At 33.5% G+C, this 22,194-nt stretch overlaps 2 protein-coding genes across 3 annotated transcripts in view; one reads left to right on the forward strand and one right to left on the reverse strand.

The window, feature by feature from the left end:
* LOC120633682 (lachesin-like) overlaps positions 1 to 22,194 on the reverse strand; it is a 337,749-nt gene that overhangs the window by 303,581 nt on the left and 11,974 nt on the right. The window lies entirely within an intron of this gene.
* Positions 6,487 to 22,194, forward strand: part of LOC120633669 (lachesin) — a 107,852-nt gene continuing 92,144 nt past the window's right edge. For both annotated transcript variants that reach the window (XM_039903978.1, XM_039903987.1), the window contains exon 1: positions 6,487 to 6,568. The gene's annotated coding sequence lies outside the window, so the exon portion shown is untranslated. The remainder of the gene's footprint in view (positions 6,569 to 22,194) is intronic.

Below are 22,194 nucleotides of genomic sequence, written 5' to 3' on the forward strand. Positions count from 1 at the left end.
GCGGCAGAATATTCGCAAAACCATTATAAACTTCCAATATCTTATGAAAGAGTTCGGCTAGTTAAAATAAATAAATAAATAAATATACTACGACAATACACACATCGCCATCCAACCCCAAAGTAAGCGTAGCTTGTGTTATGGGTACTAAGATGACTGATGAATATTTTTATAAATATTGTACGTAAATACTTATAATATACCTATAAACACCCAGGCACTGAAGACATTCATGTTCATAACACAAAAAATTTCCAGTTGTGGCAACCCACTGCCGACGACTGGAAAATTTTTCAGAGTAACCCACGGCCTAGGTAGGACTCGAAAAGCAGAGTCGCTGCCCACTGCGCCAATCGGCCGTCAAATATATTTGCGATCAATACCACAATATACTTGCGATCATTAGTAACGTATAAATTCAATGAATCCCAAGTCTTTGATATTATAATTCATTCATATATGCATATGCCATCACTCACTGACCTCTTTTATATTATAGTATAGAGGTCAATGGCCACCACTAGACAGGTTACTGTCATGTTTCTTGTAATAACAATAACAATAACATCATCATCATCATCAAAAGCCTACAAGCGTCCACTCCTAAACATAGGCGCTCGCGCCAAGAGCGCACCACCACACACGGTCTTCCGCCTCTCTCGTCTAGCTGCTGATGACCCTAAAAAGGTGGCTAGAAGCGGCTGGATAAGAAAACAATTAATTACACATCTACTTGTATTCCATACCAAACACCAACTCAGGTACAACTAAAATTGTGGATTTGAAATAATTGTTCGTGAAAAGCTCATTCTCAATATAATATCTAAAGCGATTCTTTCAATAAGTACGGGCAACTGAAGCGTTTACCTATGTTAAATAGTTTGAACGAATTCGCGAATAAAGCTCAAACGCCCCGAGTCAAGGTAAACTTTTGTCGTTATTATCCAAATGCCCCTGTACGCTCACATAATTATCTTCACAGTTTCAGCTAGATGTAACTTTTACGTTGAATAGAATAGAAACTATATTTTCATTGTTTTCCAATTTTACATAATATGTATGGTTAAAAAAATATCTGGTTGTGTTATAAAAGTTGGGCGAATCTGAAGTACTGAGAAGATCGAGCGGGAACACGTAAAAACTTCTTTGTTTGTTTGTTGCAAAGGACAAATTAGGAGTCCACTACTCCTGGGCGCTACGCAAGCATGGATGACGCGGAACTCAAAAGCAGTTTACTTTTTAACAAAAGTCTTACACTGCCAGGATGTTTGTAGCGTAACACATGGATGACCTATGGATGATAAAAATTCACTACAAATAACAGAACGATTGGGTTACGTTTCAGAGCCTAATACAGCCAAGAATCTAAACAAAAATTCTAAGGCACTTCAGTCGAAGCAAATATGCAAAGCGCTAAGGAAGACCAAGCCTTCATTTATAAGTAAATAAATAACGGCCAACTTTACTGCAAATTCTGCAAACAAACTTTCCAGGCTAGGCTCGACTACATCAGTTACATCCCTGCATACTCCAGACTAATGTTTAGATTGCTTCTTTCGATTGTTCTTTAAGTAGATCTGATTTTAAGTTTCACTAATAAAGTGAAAAATTTATTTGTGTTACTAATAAAGTGAAACACAAAATCAGATTTACTCATAGAGGATTTCAAAGAAGCATCCTTAAAATTAGTAAAATACACAAAGTACGAAGTGACATAATAAGACAAAGAACTAAAGTACTAGTAGTAGTAACTGATGCGCAAAAACAAGCTCTTAAGCTTAAGTGGCAATTGGCTGGTCAAATATCACGCTACGCAGATAAGAGGTGGACAATACAAACTACACGAGGGAAAGGATCAGAGGGTAAAGTGGATGTTGGCAGACCAAGCAAACGGTGGGCTGATGACACCAAACGAACTGCAGGGAACGAATGGATGAACCAAGGCAAGGAAAGAGAAAACTGGAAAAAGGTTGATGGAGGCTTTTACCCGAGAAGGGGCAAATATTTCCTATGATAATCAAATCAAAAATTACTGACTAACTAATAACGAATAACGTAGATTTAAGGATATCATTGTGTACTAACTTACTAACAACATTTATTACGAATGTTAGAGATATGAGAATAAAAAGGCTTTTTATTTATTTATACTCGATACAGACGCTTTTATCTCTATCTTTATATTGCGTGTAGAACTTTCATTATCACCTTCATTATAAATAACAATCTTAGTATGATGTTACATTATGAAGATCTCATGTAGACGCTAACTGATTATGACATTGCACATGTGTAAACGCGTCAAAATCAGATTGATTTTACAGCCATATTGTGCGATATTATGACCACTATTAATTACTACGAAAAGTATCGTTCGTATACATAGAAGAAAAGGTAATTACCAACAAGCAATAGATTTCCCTATTGGATATAATTCTTGTTATATAACGAAGAATAATTAACCTCAACAAGTATTGATTCTTTGATAATAATAACAGTGTTATGTCTTCAATTAAAGTAATTATAGCGGTATTGGAGCTTTAAATTTTTAATTAGTAATATTTGGAAGTTCATGGTATTTATACTATGACTTTAATTGTAATTGTAATTGTAAGAATATTTTGGAAGCACAGTCTTCATGTTAAAGCTCTAAAGAACCTACTAAACCTCAGGAAAGACGCTTTATGGATGCCCATACTCCTTAGTCATATCGCACGCATTTAACATTTTCTCATATAACTGTCGATGTCGTTTAACGACAAAAAACGTTCCTTAAACGCCGTAAAACGTTCCTTACTAATATTATAAATGTGAAACTGTGTTCTTTACGCACTTTAATGTCTGTATAGAATAAGTTGAAAGGTCGGAGAGTACCATAAGCTACTTTTGTATCCCAGGACATCAAACCCAGGACGATGGGATTTGTAAAAAATAGCCACGAACGTGGGCAAAAGTTAGTCTATACTAATATTATAACGAGGAAGGATTTTTTTGTTAAACCCAAGGCTCAGAAAGTGCTCGACTGATTTTTACCACTTCTATGCCAAAAGAAAGCTATTAAACACGAATTATTAGATTTAGATTTATTTTCGAAAAAAATGGAGATCCTTTAAAAATTGCAATAATGTTATCCAAAGTATAAAATTCAATACTTGGCGTGCGCTGAGAAAAATATTCATGATGAATAGAAAAAATTTACTCATTATTACCTACCAAAAAAGTCCGCAAGGGAATATAGATAGATATCTATCAAAGTTCAGTCGCAATGGCAGCTTTTGTATTCTAAAATTTTACTATAGTGCCGTTAGAAACAAAAGTGGGTAAAATTAGGATTGCAGTATTACTTTTTATTCAAATAACTAGCTTTATCATCAAGAATAGATATAGTTGTTAAACATTTTTTTAAGGTTTTGCGAATTAAAAAATTTAAGAACTAAACCTACACTAGACTTTTTGAAAAGTTTTTTTTAAACTAAACCTGAGTCTTTTTTAAAAGAATACACAACTTAAAAACAATTTTTATGGTATAATCAGGAAAAGAGCTGCATCTTTGATGAGCAGGATTCGCGGCAGCAGCAACAGCATTCTGCAAACACTTGCTGGAAGCACTGGGTGGGTTTACATACACACACGCGGAGCAACATGTATTTAATTCAATTTTTTTTATTTAATAATTTTCATAGTTCATTGTAATTTCTTATTTTGTCTTTTTAATTTAATATTTATATTGCATTTTTTAATTTTAATTTGGTATTTTATATTGTTAATTATTTCTTTTTCTTTTTTCTAATTTTTGTAATTTCAAATGTATCACTATGGGCTTTGCCTGAAATAAGGAGATTATTATTATTATTATTAAAAACAAAAACAAAAGCGGACGAGGACGCGGCAAACAGCTAGTTATACATACAATTAAGCTCAAGTCTGTAATGTGCAAAAAATAAGTATATTACTAAGTTGGCAAGGAACATTTGATCCTTTTATTGTGAGCAATCAATTCTTTTGGATTGTGCTAGAATTGCAAGCAAGCCACCACTGGCTCAGTTCCGAATCCCGCAAGAGTTGACTTAATCATAAGAACGAGACGCGAAAATCGCTAGCAACGAAACGAGCCCCCAGGGAGGACTCGCGATCGGCCTACTTTTGCTTTCTTTAACTCGCAGTCGATCCAGTGTTGCAAACTTACACGGATTACAGAGGACTTACGATCTTATAGCCTTAGGGTAAACTTTTACCCGTTAAAGTGCTGCCGTTTTTGTTGTTTAAACGTTAGCGTAAAGAGCCCAACTACTTTTCAATCTCTTTTAGGTCTCGCTTAGGAAACTACGTTAGATATAAGTACGAGTATTATATAGAGCTTACAACTGTGAAAGCTACGTAAGTTGCAGTAATAAAGGGCTATAAGAAGGAAAAGCGTAGTAAAAGAGTATCGTGGTAAGTACACTCGACATAAGCGAAGCACGAATTGTAGTTAAAATTGAACTGGAAGCGTAAATCGCTTAACGATCTATGAACAAATCTAAGAGCAAAGAAGAGATGGTTCTTGTACATGGTGCATAGCCAATCTAGCGCCGTAAACCGTGGATGCTCGATAAGTCCTATCTGTCTATATAATTCATGCAAGCAACCGGTTTAACCGGCCACAAGTTACTTGCAACAAGCTGTCATGTCTTTGCAAATACTGTAATTTTTTTTACAGACAGCTTGTGCTAAAATGTAATAGAAATAGAATTTATAAAGCACTTTGTTTTCATATGCGACTTTTATTAAGAAAAGTGTAAAATTTAAAATAAGTAGTTCTCTTAACGACAGGTAATGGTAATAACTTTATGTTGTTTGAAAAATTGTTCCTAAAATTTGATATTCTCAGTAACAGTCATTATGGCACAGTTAAGTGTTAACATGAACTTACATAATGTAATACATAGGCGTCGACTCTCATTAGGATCTTGTTAAATACGACACTAAACAAATAGGTGCACATTTAATAATAATCATTAAAAAATGTCATAAAGACGTATAAGCCAAGAACTCTACAGAAGATAACTGATTTTCACGAACAGGGAATAGAGCAGCGAATTCCTTGAACTGTGTTGCAAAATTTGATACGGTGAAATAGGTGTCCTGAGAACGTAAGGGTATTACGCTGGCTTATGGCACTGTATTAATTTTGAACCGTAGTAACTTTGGCGGTGACAGAACTGAGACACCGACACATAATTCACTTTGTAACGCAAATGAAACTAGCGTTTAATTTACTGTTATAATTTAGTGAATTCCTTTACAAGGCTCGCCGTGTGCGCGGTACACTGCGGTCACGGTTTGCGGGTTTTTGGGTAGGATTTATAGGTACTTTGTAATGTAAGCAATACATTAAATATTACCTGTATAGTGGAATAGGTAAGCAATGGTAAATTATGCAATGGGATTTTATTAGCTAATCTTCTACAAAGTTGCTCATAGTATTCCAGTGATGTGTCAGTGATTCGATACCAATTTTAAGACGTTCTTCGATATATTTATTTTCAATTTTTTTTTTTTAAAGATGATGTCTTTGAATTATAACATTTAAAGTGTTGTTATTTGTTTGTAATTTAATGAAGCATTTTTGATCGGACTAGATTATGAAGATTTTGCTTCTTTCAGTGTAAAAAAAAGTTTGGCATACTGACCAGATGTTAGTTGAGTTTCGACTTTAATATCGTATCAATCTTTCTAATTATAAAATTTGCAAAAAAGGAACTCTTTTCATCAATTTTCTCTCAGTTAGAGTTTGCATACCCATTAGGTACGATCATAGCACCAATCAAAAAAAGCAAAATAAAAGTGAATCCGTTTTTATTTTCTGTTTAACGAATTCAATTTGAAAGTTCATACGAATTCGGTAGTCAAATCCATTTATTCCGAGTTCCAAAGCATTCCCAAATTCATATTACCATACAGCTAGATATGAGCAACCGCACGTGAAATTGCCAAAAAAAAAGGGAAGAGAAAATCAGACGGTGTAGTAACGCGGGCCGACTCGGTTCGCGACCTACATTACAGTTTACATAAAAAACATTGTGTTGAACGACAACGGGGCATCAACTTTCCCAGCGAAGACATAAGCGAAATTGAATTACACATATTGAAAAAGAAATGTGTAGCTCCTTAGTAGGCGTGGTTTAGTCCAAGACTCCTCCTCTTCACTCATCCGCGCATGGATCGCGGCTGCATCGCTAGAGCGTCGCTCGCTAGCTTCACGTACCGGCCAGTACGCGATGAGATCCAGGTTGGGTCTGTATTGGATCCGCACGCAACTTTCCCATAGAACTTCCGAGTCTAGTTGCATTTTGTGTACGCAACTTTTAGTGCTAATGTAATTATCAAGAGATACAGTTTCAAATTATATGTGTGTGCTTACGTAACTTTGTTGTGAGTAAATTATAATGAAAAACTTTTATTGTTAAAGTGAAACTCGTTATGTGTGGTGTGAAAAGGACAAACTAGGTGCATAATTTGTACACATAAATAGTTCAGGAAGAGTTATTTGCTGATGTAATTTTACAGCAAAAAACAATACGATGTGGTAAGTATCGTTATGATCTTCGTAGTTTAAAAAACTCCGTGTGCGAGCATTATTTATTGTATTATTTTGAATATGAATTATTAACGCTTGCATTTTAATAAATTGGTAGATTAACAAAATCGCATTATGGTAATCATTATCATCTTTTACACAAGTAGGTATCGTTTATTTCGAGTAGTTCCTAACAGTTTATTTATCAACTTTAAAAAAAGGCAAGGAAGATTCTTAATTCGGTGTGCTTTTTATGTAGGAATGCATATACATTTATTCGCCATAATTTTAATAACATGATTTTTTATATATAAAAAAAACATATTCCAGAATAAATAAGTACGCCAAAGTAGATTAAATCGTTTATTTTGGCTATAGATTTTTTTTTATTATTGTAATTCTTTATCTCATTTTGCTGTTATATATTTTAATAAGGTAAGTGTCTACTATTATTATTATTGACTAGTGGTAGTTCCTATCTTTTATTTGCTTTTCTATGACTTGTAAGATTTTTATTTTCAAAAAAGTTTTAAATATTTGACTAACTGCAGATTTTGATGTATGTTGCTTTGTAAACAGGAATTCAATATCACACTGTCAGTTTAACTCGTTACAATGAGTTTTTGAGCATATTACAGTAAGTTTACCTGCCAGTAAAAGTTCCAGTTTGACACAAAAATTCAAAAGTTGTGTTTAAGTTATGCTAGAGTAGAAATATATTGATATGAGATTTATAACAGGCATTTGAGAATTTGAAAATCTCAGACATCTCAGTTATTTAATTTTATTTATTTGTACAGATTTACATACAGTATTATCATTTTTCTTTTTTAGCAGTAACTTCTTTAAGGGTTCTTTTAGCCAAATGCGTAAAGTAAATAAAATAGCAAAAATATAGTAAGCTACTTTGTCCATGTGTAAAAACCGAATAAAGAAGCTACTTTATTAAAGCTTGAAACTATCAATTTTCATGATGAAAAATTAAATATAAGAAGTTTGAGTAATGAGTGATAAAAGATAAAATCACATTTTATATACATAGTTATCCCCTCTGCAGCTATATCTCGAATATTTACATTGAATATTGCATAATAAATAGCCTTAATCGGGGTTTCTATGTTTATTACAAAACAAAATCATGTATCTCAAGTAGCAAAGTTCGTTATAAAAAACAGTAACATAAATCTTTGGATTCGTGTTTTTTTGGATTGTTATTGTTAATAAATATATAACTACTTATAAGTTTGGATAGAAGCAGGCGTTACTTTGCGGAAATCAATGATATATTATCAAAATTAAGCTTAATTTGCTATACTCCGCGAAACGCAGGAAAATCTGTGTGGTGTAATTTATAATTTCTTCAATCCTTATACTCCACACCAAACAGATCTTCGGCAATATACCCTCTACGCACGTTTCGCTCCGAAACCGGAGCATCCTCAGGAGATGTTGACTTTACAATGAGCAATTGTTAACTTTAACAATTATTTATTGTAAAGTTTACATCCAAGGTACGGAACCCTAAGAATGTTAACTAACACTTGCCAGTTTTTTTTCATAATATTGTTCAGAATTTGAAAATAAGACTTGATATAACGTAAATTTCCACGTATCTGTCATTGAAAAATGAATCCTCCCGAATATTGTAAAACACGTTTAAATAAGGTATTTTTGACTAGTATAGCATATTTTCACAGTAAATGCCAGAAAAACGACAACAGTCTTTTAATATTTCATTAATTAAGTTTTCAGTGTTTGGTCGCTTGTTTTTTATACCAGATTTATCAATTTTTTTTAATTTATTCTTCTTTATTACATTTTATACGTTCGTAGGCTAAAGTTTTAACTTAAATTAATCATAGAACGCTTCTAGTAGGTTTTCCAACATCTTTTCCATATCGTGCGCACATAAATTGACACTAGCTGACCCGTGCAACTTCGTCTGCCTAACCTAATCGGTTATTACCGGAAAACAAAAATAAAATGACATTTTCTAAAAATGAATCCTAGCTAGATCGATTTATCTTTTGAAATTTCGTGAAAATCGTTGGAGCCGATTCCGAGATTCCAATTATATATATATATACAAGAATTGCTCGTTTAAAGACATAAGATAATTTGTCTAGTGGGAGGCTTTGGCTGTGGGTAGTTACCACCTGGCTTGCTAAGATTTGCCACCAAGTCATACATTTATTAGCATTACGGTTTATTGTCGCATAGAAACCTGTTAAGGCTATGGGTTTTTTATAACTGCCATTACGGCCAAGCCACCATCTTAGCTTGCATCATCACTTACCTAATTTTACTTACATAAAATGTGCGGGAAGGAACTAAAAAATGTACACAAAATATATTAATAAACCAATTGCTTGTTAGTATAAAATCTAAATTAGAACTAATGAAAGTAAAAAGAAAATGTTGGTTGTTTAAAATACCTTGCTTGTGAATCGTGATATTAAGAGATTAAAATCAGTCAAGTAAACAAGCTCTTTTAAAACTCTTCTAAAGATAGTTTCCTTAAAGTTTTTAAAGAAGCTTCATTACCTATTCAGCAAGATAAATAACTGAAAGGAATACCTATTTATAAAATAAATACTCTTTTCAGGTGTATTCCTCGAATTTGGTTACTTTATTAGTTTAATTAAATTATTATTAAAGTCCCATGGCTATGTGGCCTACTATACGTTTACAAAGCTTAGTGTAAAGACACAACACTACTAACTAAGAAACAATGTGTTAAAATAAGAATGAATGATGATATCACAACCGGAGTAAGTTGATAATAACTTATTAAGCTTTATTATATCAGCCTCGTTTTCCGATCATAATATATTAGATTCATTTGTGGTACTTATTTGATTTTATATCAAATTACCAGATGAATTCCTGCAGACGTCTCTCCATAAGTTTAAACTTCATAATTGAAATTTAAATTCAAAATTCAAAATTTTAATTCACTTTTTTTTCATTTCAAGTTCCCGTTGGATATAACTGTGTGAATGTATACAAAACAGACCTAGCAGTTTCAACGTCTGTAAACTAGTCTTATTCTTCTGACTGCATAGGCAGCTGAGCTAAGTTTACCCGCTAATATCACCACATATGGGCACCCCACTGAAGCTTACAATCCAAAGTCACTCCTAGAAAAACTGTGGAATTCTCTATTTTTTTTCCATCACACGAACATAAGAAGCGTCCATACATATAAGTTTACATTATTTTTAGGTGATGGTGATAAATACATTCGTTAACTTATAACTAAAGCTAGGAGGGTTCCAAACGTTCCCGGGTCTAAGAAGAGCCAACAACGAACGATTTTTTTTTTCACCATCTTACCGTCAATAATAGCTATAAAGTTCTCAAACTCCAGCTAACTTGTCGTTTTTGTAATTCTTAATAATATAATATTTTTTTTTTAAGACTGCGTTGAATGTGGTGGTAGAGTCACTACAAATATTTGACGTTTCAAAGGTGCTTATTTTAGGCCTACTTTATATAAATGAATTTTGAATTTTTAAATTTTAAATAGATAGTAGGCAATAGATCTGTTTTCACGTCGACACAGGTTCTACCCTTAAGAATAAAAAACGTGCTAAGATTGGTGTTCTCTTTTAAAGAGTTACGATTCTGAGCAGACCCAATGTCGAGGACTGAAAATACACTTAGAAATTTGTTATAAATATTTCTTGAAACAAATCTCAGAACATAGCTTACTGTGATTATAATAAGTAATGCGTGACAGTAAGGATTTAAAACTTTATGAGTCTAAGCTCAGTACCATTTGAATAAGTAAAAAAATCGTCTTTTAGGACTTAATCTTTTCAGCATAATTTACAAAGACAGTGAATTAATTTTTATAAAACATCTGTATATATCATGAAGTCAATAGATTTTTTACTTATTCATTAGCTTAAAAGCATCTTGAAAGCCCAACAAGAAGCTTCGTCAGTTTTATACAGAATGAAGACCAACATAATTTAATATTCCATTCATTTTCTATATGAATTTCTGTATACGGAAAAATTTAAGAGCTTTCGGAAAAATTCGGTTCTTCATCTCTGAAAAAGATCACCACTATCAAGAATTTCATATTACTTTTGCTTACTAAAAAAATGATGATTTAATACTACGATGAGAAGCTATTGAGTTATAATTATTACTATTGAATGATAGTTTTATTAATATACCTTTCCAGGCATGTATGTTAGGGAATTAAAAGTATTTAAATAAGGCAAAACGGAAATAGGTTCGTGGGCAGGTCATTTGCATTTGGCAATGTTTACGTGCTTTTTCTTAAAGCACCACGAGCAAGAACTCACTATATATTATTCGCCGATACCTCATTCATTGACCTTACCCGCGCAACTTCGTCAGCATCAAATCGGTTATTATCTGTTTTAACGTCTTAAAAAAACTAAGAACCTCAGTGCAGCGCCACCTACAGTTTTATTTCCAAACTATTTAATACGCGGCCGGGCGGCCCTCTGCATTCTTCTTGCTTTTAACATTTCTATGCCCGTTGTAACTTCCAAACATAGGTCTAATTTGAATAATTTAAAGAGGAATTTGCAGGTACATAATCTATTTATATTATAAAACTATTTATTTGGATAAGGATTATATGCATGATAGGAATAAATAAATAAATAAATAAATATACTACGACAAGACACACATCGCCATCTAGCCCCAAAGTAAGCGTAGCTTGTGTTATGGGTACTAGGATAGCTGATATTTTTATGAATATAATACACATTAATACTTATAATATACATATAAACACCCAGACACTGAAAAACATTCATGTTCATCACACAAACACTTTTCCAGTTGTGGGAATCGAACCCACAGCCTTGGAAGCGGAAAGCAGGGTCACTGCCCACTGCGCCACGCGGCTGTCATGGATGCCACCATCTTTAGATTGTACCCGTGTTTTGGTTGACAAATTATAACAAAAAGCGGTTATTGTGACCTAACAGTTAGCCATATAGCCTCCCAGACTTTTTTGTAGGAAATAATTATGACTTTAAACATCTAGCACATTATTTTTATGTATTATCAATCATTTTCGCGGCGTACGCCAGTAAAGCTCCTAGTCAGTTTGACATCTTTAACAAACATCGTTATATTTCAGCCAATTTACAGAAAACCATACTAAAATAAACCAAAATCTTACGCATGAGTCACTCTCTTCAGTAGTGAAAATCGTACAAAAATCCGTTCGGTAGTCTTTCGCTAAGACACACAGACAGAAGAGTAGCCTTTGTCACTTTTCAGGTCCTCAACTAAGCCTATCCAAAAAACCACGATTATCTAAAACGCGAATTGCGCGGATTTTAAAAAAAATTGCGGAAAAATTGTGATGCTATCCTGTTGAAGCTCTTTGCTTTCCCGGGAAAAAAAGAAGCCTATGAGTTATTCCAGACTATATTGTATGTCTCTGCCAAAATTTAGCGGATCATCCGTTGTGGCGTTAAAGTGAAAAAAACATGCATCCATCCATCCATACGTACATCCATCCATACATCCATTCTTACAAACTTTCGCATTTATAATATTAGCAGGGCAGTACGCATGCATTCGTTGTCCCATATGGTTTGCGACTTGCTGTTATCAGTGAAGAGTTATGCCCTTATCTCCGAGAATATTTATCAGCTCTTTCTTAAAATTACAGAATACATGCTTGATAGTATACACTTTCATATAAAAAAAGAATTATTAAAATCGGCTCAAATTTAACGGAGCTATGAAGTAAAATTGATAAAAACTTCCATCCCGTTTCCCGAAGGAAACTTATTGTTTATCGGGATAAAAAGAAGCCTATATGTTGACCCGGAATGTCAGCTACCACTACACTTAATCGTATCTAAATCCGTTCAGTAGTTTTCACGTGATGCCCGGACAGACAGACAGAGAGACAAAAATTAGATAAAAATCTGTTTTGGACTCAGCATCGATCTTCCAGTTACAGTTTTATTATAAGTATAGATGTCAAAATACTATCTGTACTTATTATCACAGTTTTTTACTCGTATACTTGGCACTACCAGTAGGATTGAAAAAACATTACGTTTAGTATTTGAATTGTAGGTGTAGTCTATGTGGCATGTACGCTGTGTCCCGTAATTAACGCGTGCGAAGCCGCAGGGCACATCTTGTATCTTAATATTTATGACATTGATATTTTCTCCAAGTGTAGGTAAAAACACTTCAATAAATATTGTAAAAATATCTTAAACTACCCATTTATGGTAATTTTTAACTAATAGGTAGACTATGAGGCAAAGCTTGCCATAATTGGAAAGCCCCAGTTCTTTTTGAAGGAGAACAAGATAAGCCAAAATAAATTTTGATGAAAACGCAGTGCAAAAGTAATTTACAAGCCACTTTTTGTTTGCTTGCAATTATTCTGAGTACCCAAATAAAGGGCATTAATGAAAATGTATAATTTGGAACGACTATAACTAGAGTCACAACAAATAAAAATGAAGTATTTCATTTATAAAGTCACTGTTCTGAACATTATAAGTTTATAATAATATTTTATACAAGGGGAATGTCTTTATTCAATTGGAAAGTATGAGTAAATTAGATTACAAACTTCAAATTTTAAGGCAATCGTTAAGATAAGGCTTAAATAAAAATGGGATTTAATGGGACCGAAATTTTGTTTCAAAGTCCTATGTTTTTCAAAGCTTGAGATCTGAAAATCTGCAGCTAGAACTTCAAATGATAATAATATAGACATCTTTTTATTTTTTTAAAAATGCATGATAATTAAGTTGCATTTAAAAGTTGATACTTCTACGGGAGGTTAATTAATCCCGTAATCTATGTATCTTACACTATTTTCATAAAAACATCAAATATCTCCGTGTCGTACATTTTCTTTAAATATGGACTACGATAACTGTTTTTTTTTAATTTGAGGTCTGCAAGGGGGGATTTGTTTATTGCGGCAATCTTAAACACGATCAGGATGTAATAAAAGTCCATTACACTAACGCAGCGATAAAAGTAATTTTTATTCCTTATCTTAATAGTGTGTGAAATACAGCTAAGTGGATTTGCAGTCACGAGTGAGGCTACGTTTCCGGTACGGTGAGTAATTTAAAGACGGCAGCCACTGATATCTGAGGGCACATCCATTACACGAACAACGGGGTAAAGGTGTGCCATAAATTATTAGGAGCTATATTTATTTGTTGATTTATATTTTGACTACAATGTGCTGTGAGCTTCTAACGGTGTGAAGTCCGTACCATCCTCACTAATCTCAACTGATTGTGGGCTAACTTAACTGTATTTAATTTTAATATAAATGAAATCATCATCAATACCAACCCAATTCCCAGCCCACGGCAGGGCACGAGACTCCTCTCAGAATGAAAAGGGTCGTCCACGACGCTGGCCAAGTGGGGATCGGTAAACGTCATACACCTTTGAGAACGTTATTGAGAACTCTCAGGCGTGCATGTTTCCTGACGGAGTTTTCATTCATCGTTAAAGCAAGTGATATTTTGAATATCTACAATTATATAAACCAGTTAAAATTTTTATAAGCGTAAGTATAGTGCTATACTCGTATATTGATGTACCACTATCTCTTATAGGAAAATAGAACCATTTAATCAAAATCTAACTGACCAAAGTTTCAGCTGATCCCGTATTAGCTATGAAAATGAAATCGAAAATGCTGACTCCTTTCTATTTCTTTCTCTACGCAGAAGTGTCAAGGATGACCCCAACTGAATTTCGTAGTACGCGATTAAATAAAATCTTCGAAAACCAAAACTATCATTTTTTATATCATAAACTAGCAAAAGTCTGTAACTTCATCTGCGTAGAATTTCCGATTTCCCGTGAGATTATGAAATTTTTTCCAGCGATGCCCCCAGAAAGCAAGCTACAGGAACAGTTGAAGCAAATTAGTCATATAACATTCATGGATATAACTATAGAAATAAAATCATTTTCTACATACTTTTATGGTTCCTATTTTGCTTTTGGGGGCAGCATTTTTGAAATATTGAAATACATTGAAGTATCATTCATTCATTCATTCATGCATTAAATAAATAAATATACTACGACAATACACACATCACCATCTAGCCCAAATGCATTATATGTACCTGCTTCTTTAATTTTTAAAGGAAAGCCAAAATATCAATTTTGTCGTGGATATAACTTGCATTATATCTTGAAAATGAAGGAATTCATACAAGCATTTACACCCTGTTACTTTGGGGTGGAAGTAGCAATATCCATTCTTAATTTACCGCAAAAAATATTCTCTCAAAATTTTAAATATTTAGGTTTAGCCGTTTGGCTTGTAAGTTATCTGTGAGTCTTGTCAGGACAAAGTTTATACTTATAGATTGTGGTTTAGAGCATGTTGTGATTTATTTTCAGAATGTAATAGAAGAACATATTTTTATTACAAAATGAAAACTGGTAAAGCTTATTGACTAGAGTATATAACTTGTGGAGCAGAAGACGTGGCCTGCATTAACTTATAAAAGAAAGACACTTTCTTATGACGCCCCATGAATTTCAATAGTGTGAATCAAAGCTGGATCTGCAGTCACGAGTGGAGGCTACGTTTCCTGTACGGTGATTTAAAGACTTGCTGTAAATTTAAGACACCAACCCGATATCTGAGGATACATTATTTTCATGTACAACAGTGGCATATTTAGAGCAGTGTTATAAATAAGGAGGAGTTGTAACGCTCGGACTTTCGTATGTGTTCATCCATATGACAAATGTTTGATATGAATGCTTTTACTCTTAATTTGTGATAGCGAGATAACATTGCGAGTTAGTGTGCAAGCCTTGGGCATGGGCATTCTGATGTGTCAAACAATGACATTGCATATTATGACATTTTAGACTAAATCCAATGTAATATAGCTACTAAGGTTTTTTAGAATGCCTGTATCATTCTCAAACCGCGGCTTAAAATTAATTTTATTTCAGATATTATATAAGGTGTGATTATAAAAATATAAACCTCATTCTCTCAGATGATTTTCTTGTCACTTGCTTTTTTAAACCGTTTTAGTAGTTTTAGAATTCCTCTGTGGTATTATAGGAGAAGAACGAGAAAGACTTTTCAAATATAGAAAGGCGGGATCTGTTTATAATATTGTTTTAAAAGAAAACTGACATTCTTTCACACTGTCACATCATCATCATCATATAAACCGATAGACGGACCACAGCTGGACATAGGTCTTTTGCAGGGAGTTCCAAATTCCACGTTTTTGTGGCGCTTGGATCCAGCTGTCACACTTTCAAATAATTATTTTAATTAAATTAGAAAGGCACTTATCAAAGGACGCATATTTAATAATTGTTGTTATAATATTAACGAAACGAATGGAATAACAATATGGCAATTTACTAAATACGTAAATTAAATATAACTAAAACACTTACCTAATCCAATACTCCATTATATGTTACGTGTATAATTTTAATTTTAAATAAGCTAACATTTAAACGACCATCGCAACTGAAGTTTGACTTTCAAGCGTTAATTGAGACATAATTTTAAAACGTTCCTTTCAAATACTCTCAATCCCATTAAGTTATTAAGAAATTTAGTTTTCTCTTGTTTTAATTTTCTCCTGGCTATTCCGGACCAAGCCATGCAATGTCTATTTTTGTTGTAATCTGCTCAAATTAGATAACCTGCTTAGTGTTTTCCTGCTAAAGGTCTGTGCATATAGTTATTATTTTTATTCGACACGACTTTTAGTAACATTTAGGTCAGAGTAAAATTTGATTTAATTTTACTTTACTAAATGTTTCAGAAATACTTTAAATAAAAAATATACAACGGCAATACACACATCGCCATCTAGTCCCAAAGTAAGCGTAGTGTGTCACGGGTACTAAGATAAATAAAAAATAATTTTATGAATAATGTACATAAATACGTATATGTATGTTCATCACACAAACATTTTCCACTTGTGGGAATCGTACCCACAGCCTTGGAAAGCAGGGTCGCTGCCCACTGCCAAATGGCCGTCAAAATACTATAAATATACATATATATATATATATGTATATATATATATATATATATATATATATATATAAATAAATATATATTTATAAAGTCTTGTGTTAAAGTCGCATCATGTTAGGTACTCGTAATTGGCGAGCGCAGACAGGCGTGGTACATAATTAATACAGTAGTACTGCATGCTTACGACAATAAATGGAATTATTGTATCAATTTACCTATTGGTTATTAATAACTGGTGATGAGAAGTGGATAATGTACGACAAGAACGTGCGAAAAAGGTCGTGGTCAAAGGCCGGTCAGGCTTCACAGACTGTGGCGAAAACCGGATTAACTCGCAACAAGGTGATGTTGTGTGTGTGGTGGGATTGGAAGGGCATTATTCATTATATCTGTTACCACCTGGCAGGACCATCGATTCTGAACTCTACTGCGAACAATTGATGAGTTTCAAGAAGAAGTTGAGAGAAAGCGGCCGGAATTAATCAACAGAAGGGGTGTGGATTTTCATCATGATAACGCTAGACATCACGCATCTTTAGCTACTCAGCAAAAATTAATTGAGTTTGGCTGGGAGGTGTTAATGCATCCGCCATATAGTCCTTGCGCCTTCAGATGTCCACCTGTTTCTGTCTTTTCAGAATTCTTTAGGCAGTGTCAGGTGTAAAATGGTATCTACATACTCTAGTTAAATGTAAATAAACTATATTAAAAAATGTTTTTAATTTTCTTAAAAAATTCGAAGAAACTTTTTCCCCAACTTAATATTATGGTATATATAAAATAAATCTTGAGTAAAGTAATAAAACACATGAGTGAGATGACGTAATAAGGCTGATAATGATGACCTTTTGTAAAAATGACGTACCGTAAAGGCTGCATTATAAGCACACCCTAAATGGTTAATATTTTTTCTGGAATAGTGCCAATTTCCCCACACTCACACGGCAAAGTAAAGTGAAATACAATTAACTTTCATAACACTTTTTGCAATTACCTCGAGCTTGGGTGAACTTTTATAAAATTGTTTAAAGTTGCATTTACCAACTGTACTTCTAGCCAATAATTTTCTCACTGGCCATGCCATGGGATGGATAATTAAAACTTGGAACCAGTGTTGCCACCTCATGAGCAATGGCTCTGATATGAATGATAATTGGTATGATACATAATAAATCCTCTTTGAGTCGTCCCAAAAAACTAAAAATAAATCAGACCTAGTAAAATATTCTTCGAAAACACCGTCAGTGGGTAATGATATTTACGAGCAATTTATAGACTCATTTTATCTCGGATTCTATTGCAAATATATTTTAAACGTTTACTTTTAATACCAATAAGCAATAGAAAACAAACGTAAGTACCCGATGGTTTATTACACTATATATCTAACCTTACCAACATTAGTAACCTTACATTCAAAAGAGTTGACGTATCCACTATTTATTCATAGGAACACCAGTGGAATAATTCTCTATTATTCGTCAGCAGCGAAATGGGACTGAACGGAAATAAAATCACAACGTCAGTCAGCATCCGACTAATCAATAGTCAGCCAATATGTGCCTATCATTTTGACATCTAGAATTTCGTACGCAGCAGTTAAAAGCGTTGAGTTCCAGAGATAGCCCCGTGAACTCTTAATAAAAAATTACATTTCGTAATGTCATATCCCTAAAATACTAGCAAACAATAATATATTGCTGACATACTACTATTGATTTGCGCAACAATACAGCAGACTGGGTAAATGAAATAAAGAGACGTTTTGTCTCTATACAAGGCAATCTCATTTCGATAAGTTCGATAGTTAGTCGTTCTGGTGTTATTCTAGCTCTTAAGACCTTTTGTAGGTATGCGTTATGTACAGCTGTAAGGTGGTTTAAGTAAAGTAGAAGTCAGCAATTGGAGAATAGTTATAAAATAATAAATAAACTATTTGTTGTGAGCTGTTTTTTTAACCCAACCAAGTTCCAGACTCTAACAGTACCATAAATTTCAAAGTCATTATCATGTACATAATGGATGCTTCAATTCCCCCCTCAGGTGATTTCAACCAATTCGAGGATGTAATGGAAGATGTCCTTAAGCGATTGTGTATGTCTACTAAAAATGTAATAGTATGCGGGGATTTCAATTGATATCTTATTACATAATACTACTACGACTAGGTTGTTAAACTTATTTAAATGCTTTAATTTGAATAATGCTTTCGATGAACCTACTAGAATCACAGCAACTTCAGCATCTTGTTTAGATAATATTTTTTTTAACTGTTATATCTTAGGTAAATCGATATTAAACAATTTAAGGTCAGATCATTGTGGCCAACAAATTACTGTTGTTGGTACAAATAGAAATAAACATATTGTTCAGTACAGGCCGATAACTCAGAGTAAACTGACGCGATTTGAAGGTGAAATATCAGCCAAAATTCCTGCTCTCTTTTTTGAAAACTGTCATCCCGACAATCTTTATCGTACGCTTTTCAATGAAATAGAAAGTGCATTTAATAAAGTATTTACTTTTAAATACATAGATTCTAATAAAAAAATGAGGTTTAGTGATTGGACGACAATAGGCATGTACAAAAGCAGGGATAAGTTGTATGAGCTATATGATGAAAAACAATACAATCAGACTCCAACTTTCCTTGAATATGTTAAAAGTTACTCCAAAACATTTAAAAATGTTTGTAGACAAGCTAAGTCGCTATACATTAAAGATCGGATAGTAAAATCTGAAAACAAAATACAAACAACCTGGAAAATTGTTAATAATGAATCTGGGAAAACTAAATCTCGAGACGGAAATTTTGAATTAATTATTAATAATAATATGGTAACTACTGATACAGAAATTGCTAGTACTTTTGAAAACTTTTTTCAGAATGTTCCTATTTTGTTAACAGATTCACTAAATTCCTCACCTACTGCAGCTCAGAATTTATTAAGAGGCAACATTAATGAGTGCAAAGTTTTATTTCATTTCAAACATGTAGATGCATCGGATATCAGTAAAAACTTCAAGTTGTTAAAATTAAAGAAAACAGGTGATATATGGGGAATGTCGGTAAAGGTAATATCTCAAATTATTGACGTCATTGCTCCTCTTTTAGCCATAATTTTCAATGAATGTGTTGATTTAGGTACTTTCCCGAACCTAATGAAACATAGTAAACTCATTCCTCTATTTAAATCTGGTAATAAAAATGATATAAACAATTACAGACCTATCTCAATCTTACCAGCTCTTAGTAAGATATTTGAAAAAATTATATTAAATCAACTCTTATATCATTTTAATGTAAATAACTTACTGAGCAGTATGGCTTCACTAAAGGTGGTAGCACAACGGACGCAGGCGCTAAACTTATAAAACATGTTTATGTGATGCCTGGGAATGTTCACAGAACGCCATGGGTGTTTTTTGTGATCTATCTAAAGCTTTCGATTGTGTTGATCATAAAACCTTGCTTCTTAAGCTAAGCCACTATGGTATACAAAACGTTGCACTAAATTTGGTTGCCTCTTATCTCAGCAATAGAACCCAAAGAGTTTGCATAAATGATGCAAAGTCTCAGGGTTCAAATACCTCAATGGGTGTCCCACAAGGCTCGATTTTGGGTCCTTTTCTATTTTTAGTGTATATAAATGATCTACCGTACCATGTCAGTGGAACATGCGACATTATATTGTTTGCAGATGATACATCTCTAATTTTTAAGACTGATAGGAGTAAAGATAACTCTGACGAAGTAAACCGTGTTATGTCGCATGTGTCGCACTGGTTTACAGTTAACAACTTACTTTTAAATGCAAAAAAAACAAAGTGTGTCGAATTTATCTTACCAAATGTAAAGAAAATTGATAAAAATATAATGATAAATGGTGAATCACTAAAAATAGAGACTTCCACAGTTTTTCTGGGCGTGATCTTGGATAATAAGCTACAGTGGGGTGCCCATATAGATTCACTAGCGGGTAAACTAAGCTCGGCTGCCTACGCAGTCAGAAAAATTAGACAGATTACTGACGTTGAAATAGCTAGGCTAGTTTATTTTGCGTACTTTCATAGTGTTATGTCCTATGGAATCTTGTTATGGGGTAAAGCAGCTGATATCGAAACTATATTTATATTGCAGAAAAGAGCTGTACGGTCAATATATAAACTTAAATCACGCGAATCCCTCCGTGAGAAGTTTAAAGAAATAGGCATACTTACTGTAGCTTCACAATATATTTATAACAATATAGTATTTGTAAGACAACATATTAGTCTTTATAAACAAAAAGTGGACATAAACAGTCGACTTACAAGAAATGGTCATAAATTAGTGTCATCTGCATATCGTCTGCGTAAGGTACAGGGATCATTTGTGGGATTGAGTATACGCTTTTATAATATGATTCCTAAGGTGATTTTGGACCTGCCAATGCACAAGTTTAAAGAATTTGTTAAAACACATTTATTAGAGCGAGGTTACTATACAATTGATGAATTTTTTAATGATAAGGTTGCTTGGAAGCATCCGGCTCCGCTTTCAGCTCTCACAAGATAGAAAAATGAATGTTAAAATACAAAATGTAAATTGTTGATGTTGGAAAAGAGCAACTGCTGAGTTTCTTGCCGGCTTCTTCTCGGTAGAATCTGCCTTCCGAACCGGTGGTAGAATCACTACAAACAGACAGACTTGACGTTTCAAAAGTGCTTATATTAGGCCTACTTGAAATAAATGAATTTTGAATTTTGAATTATAACAAAAATTGTCGTTCTTTGCAATTTTTGATAAGTAGTTTAAGATTTACCGATTTAGTTTAACATCTGAAGTCGTTAATTGAGAAACTGAATGTGTCATCAAATGCGCAGATTATCAGTCTTTGTAATTAATAAAGTCCTAATATAAAATTGATTGACCTAAGGAGTTTTCCAAAGGTACATCTAGCAACTGCCTCTTACTCTAAGAGTTGTGAAGTTTTCCGCAGATATCCACACGTTGCATGACGGACCAGTTTTTGTGCGACACATAACACTTCCCCCATTCATTAGGCCTCAGCTGTCCATGATATTAATTACAGGGTGTCCTCGACGTATGCCCGTGCGTAGATATTTTTCATGTGGGCATTTTTCAGTCAAAACTACTTTTTTGTGTAAAAAAATATTACTCTTTTACAATTTATACTATGTTTTTTGGTTTTTACCAGTACAAGTTAGCCCTTGGCTGCTATCTAACCTGATGGTAAGCGACAATGCAGTCTAATACGGTAGCGAGTTATCCTGTTAAGTGTGCGGCAGTTATGTTAAATCGATACGCCACATTTGTTTCTACACGATATCGTCACGGAACGCTAAATCGCTTCGCGGCAATTTTTATTTCCCTCAACCCACGGCCGAAGCCTCGCAACATGATATGTCATTTTCATTCCACACTTTTATGAAATTATAATTAAGACTTCGTAAAAGAATTTGACCTTAAAATAGAGTTTGCGATCACAGTCAATATTTAGGTCCACTATCGATTTTCCCGACCTAATCACTTTATTGCCCACGTTGAAACGACGTCTACCTCCAATAGGACATATTGTGTGATTCTCCA

Source organism: Pararge aegeria, chromosome 2, assembly GCF_905163445.1.
Source record: "Pararge aegeria chromosome 2, ilParAegt1.1, whole genome shotgun sequence".
Taxonomy (NCBI): Eukaryota; Metazoa; Arthropoda; class Insecta; order Lepidoptera; family Nymphalidae; genus Pararge; species Pararge aegeria.